The sequence below is a fragment of the Schistocerca gregaria genome, chromosome 1, assembly GCF_023897955.1.
Source record: "Schistocerca gregaria isolate iqSchGreg1 chromosome 1, iqSchGreg1.2, whole genome shotgun sequence".
NCBI classification, from domain to species: domain Eukaryota; kingdom Metazoa; phylum Arthropoda; class Insecta; order Orthoptera; family Acrididae; genus Schistocerca; species Schistocerca gregaria.
Window position 1 is genome coordinate 715,447,446 of NC_064920.1, and position 4,019 is coordinate 715,451,464.

At 37.9% G+C, this 4,019-nt stretch overlaps 1 non-coding gene across 1 annotated transcript; it reads right to left on the minus strand.

The window, feature by feature from the left end:
- Positions 1–678: 678 nt before the first annotated feature.
- Positions 679–750, minus strand: Trnah-gug (transfer RNA histidin (anticodon GUG)). Its single transcript has one exon. It is a non-coding gene; the product is annotated as a tRNA-His (tRNA).
- Between the last annotated feature and the right edge of the window lie 3,269 nt (positions 751–4,019).

Consider the following 4,019-nt stretch of genomic DNA (forward strand, 5'->3'; position numbering starts at 1 on the left):
TGCCCGTAAGTTACAGGTCACGTCAATTGATAGCAATCTCAGCTGTTTATTTACAATGTGGAACCGGTCGCAGAATAAATTCATAGTTCAGCGAAGCACAGGACAGAGCAGGTGCAAATTATATCTCAAACTAAAAGGAGGAAGAAAAAAGGAAGACAGTGATTTACCATCCCGTAAAATTCTAACTTTATAATTCTTCTACTCGTCTACTGAACAAGCAGTGTAGCAGTCGATAGTGACAACATGAAGCTCTGCTAATAGTTTTTGTACTGTCTTCCACGTTTTATCATAAAAATCAGCAATCAACACACATCATAAATTTTGTAGATAAAGGAGCTGCTGTGCTATGAAACAACGAAGGTCTGCGATAAAGAGCCGATTTATTAAATAATCCAAAATATATATAAATTATCCCACAGAAATATAATTCATAATTGTTTATGACATTAGATTAATAACTCGATTTCGCATAATAAATTGTAACGTAAAACATTTCAGAACCAGTAATTAATTTTTGGCCATAAGGGCTTTAGTGGAAAAATTACTGTATGTTTAAGAAGAAAACCAAACTGTACGAAAATAATTTACCCTTTTATTCGATATCAGGTTAAAGTATAATAAATTTACAATGCATCTCCACCGGTTAAAATAACCTCCGCCGTGACAGTGTTTCACCACTGCCGTGACCAGGATTCGAACCTGGGTTATTGCGGCCACAACGCAATGTCCTAACCACTAGACGATCACGGCTATACCGGAGGGACGGCTGTTTCCTCTCTTTTCAAGCTTGATAATGTCGGAACAATGGCGGACGGCAAGCTGCGTCGGCGTAGCGGTTGTCATGCCATCTAGGTCTCGTAAGCCGAAGCACGAGTGAGGTAATCGAATGCGTTTGGCGACGTAGTTCCGAGAACGAGATGTATTTCGTAAGTTGCTGTTTCACTTATGCGGAAACAGTCTGAAACTACATTCACCATAAAGGATAAAACTGACAAACATTTTTAACTACTCTGAGAGATTCATGTGCAAAATACGATACTTATATTGCGGCTACCGGATACGGCCGTAGTATAAAATGTGTATGGGCTTGAAAAATTCCGTAGCCATTTACCCAGCATTTCATCACTATCACTACCTTGTTGGTGTTCTTATGACGAGGGACATATTTCGCCTTTTTAAGATATTGCTCTAAGAATGGCGTATTCCCTTTCTTCATAGTCGTTGATTTGTAGATCGTAGAGGCATACGCGTCTGTACAAACTCGTACAACAGGTGGCAAGATTCTAAAATTGCCAGTGAGTGAGAGAAACGTCTTGTGTCCTTAATTCGACAGGAGTGCCCACAATTTGTACCTCTAACGTTTGACAACCATCCCTTGAATATGTTTTGGAAGATCACGTTATTTTTACACCTAAAAGGTAAGCATATTTCACTAGTATTTGTGAAGTACATGTTTTGAAATGACATTAAATCCAACAGTTACGAAATAGAATTAGAAAATATTTGCAAAGTGTACTTATATTCATACGTCAATTATGTCAGTTTGATACTGAAAAATTAAAAATATGACATAGAAGAAAATCATATCTACAGAAGAAACCCTATTTCCTGTCAACACAAATAACCAGCAGATAATGCCTCTGGCACTATTCTGAGTGGAAAGGTACGAAATAACTTTATAAAATAAATAAGATTTATAACAAATGTCCGAAACATTTTTAAAAAATGGTATTGAGCCTTATAACCGACTCTTCACATAGTAGAACTGAACGAGTGCAGTCCTTCAGTCTAATAAGTTGTTGTATACTCATGTCAAAACGCACTGTGCAGTTAGTAACACAATGCCTGCATGCTGCAATGTGTTGAAAAGAGTAGGAACTCTATTTCGGAAATTTCCTCATAAGGTCCGCATTCACCGTGGCTGGAAAACAGCACTGAAAGCGCCGCCGACCCAAGGAAACTGCTGTAATTTACCGTAAACATTCTCACAACCAAGCTAGTCTAACTTAACGTAGTGCTTGCTATAACGTCCCGTTGCAATCGACAACACTAACTTTGGGGTTTAGAAGCATCACAAACAACCATTTTTAGAAAATGCTGAGAATGCCATTCGGAATAAAAAAAAAACGTATTTTGCAGATTACAGTAGGGATCATCTGCCCTCTCCGTCTCCTGCCCCCCTCCTCCCCCTCACTGTGGACGCCTGCTCTTAGACAAAAAGTCAGTTTCACACATTTGAGGTCGCTGAAGTCACGTGATTCCACTGCTAATGCGTTACAGTCAACCATTGTAACTTTTAACCAGTCAACTGGTACTACTTCTGTTTCAGATGGCTGGGGATCCGTCTACTGACATTATTTTGGACCAAAATAATAGATTTAAATATAGTTCGTATTTCCTTTAAGTTCTTTGGCTTGTGCAGAGTGCGAAGAAAACTTCTGACAATGGCGATTTCTGTTTATGATTCTAAGTACAAGTGATGCTGTCTTTAATAACGTTTCTTTTTCAAACAATTCTATAATCCTTGAAGTTTACATTGACGCAATTTGATCTGAAATTATTCGTTACTTTATCGACATAACCACTATGATGTAACTAGCTGCAGATTCACGCTCCTCTTAGGATAACAATGTACTGGTACAAAGTTAGGGCAAGATCATGGTTATATGTTTACCAGATCGAAACTAGAATAATAAATCAAGATTAAAATTGAGACAATGTCTTGGTCCAGCACGAATTCCCTGATTTTGATTGTTAGGCCTAACGATACTGTTGTTATTTGAGTACAAATTTGGAAATTCATGTATGAATAGTTAAACAAACTTGTTGCAAACGACTGCATAACTTTTGATGTCACTCATTCCTAATCATTCAAAAATTACCGTAGGCTAAATAACAAACAGAATTAATTATTTATTCTAAGTCTCCCTTTAACCATCAAGTTTAATGGCACAGTACGCTTACTATGATCTCCTTCTACAGAAATGGGACAGCAGAAATCTTTCAAACCAAATACTCGGAAATATGACACAAAATCCCGTAATTCGAATGAACATTGCAGAAGAAAGTTAGAAGTAATTACTACTGGATGCACTGGCCAGATGGAAGCTGCAAGGAAACATAACATTCTAAGGCAAACCATTGCAAATAAATCGCCCAGATGTTAAGAACGAAGGCCCACCGGTTCACTGAGATTGAAGAAACATCTTGTAGTCAAAAGTATCCAAAGCCTGAAAAAGATCTAGGAATATATCTGTGATACACTCAACTTTGTCAAGAGCATCAAATGCCAATTTTGGGAAATCTACTATGTCTGACTCTCTGTTCCTACCACTTCAATGAGAATTTCATATTTTTAGCATAGACAAAATTCTTGTCTGTTTTCAATACTCTGAAAACGTCCTTGATGCGATTACGTTTGTTAAGAAGTTAGTGCATTCTGTTTCAGCACACATGCTGGTATTTCATCTAAGTATACTGGCTTTTTATTACTGTATTATTATTATTATTACTATTATTATTATTATTATTTATTCGTTTCGCCCTCTAAGGAGCACGCGGAACCACTAATTAGGTCTGGTCTTCTTAGCTTCCTTGTCTTCTTTTCTTCCCGTAACTTCCTCATCCTTTCACTGTGGGCCTGTCTTCTTTCTTGTGTCCATGCGTTTTTCAATTTCAGATTCTTTTCCGTCGGGGTTTTGGTTGTGAACTTATGAGAGTTGATTTTCTATCTGTACGCAGTTCGTGTGGTTTCTAGTGGGTCAATCTGAGTTCCGTGAGGTCATTTTGGGTTTCTGTTAGCCAGCGTGCCCTGGTTTGGCTAGTTCCTTTGATGATAAGGAAGATTTTCTTGGTCATTCTAGAGGCGTCCATTCTTGCTAAATGTCTGCAAAATTTCAATCGACTTTACCTTGCAACTAACGTGAAACGTTCAGTCCTTGAGTACAGTTCTTCAGAGCTTTTACCCATCCAGATACCGTTTTGAATCTTGGGTCCAAATATTTTCCTGAGTATTTGCC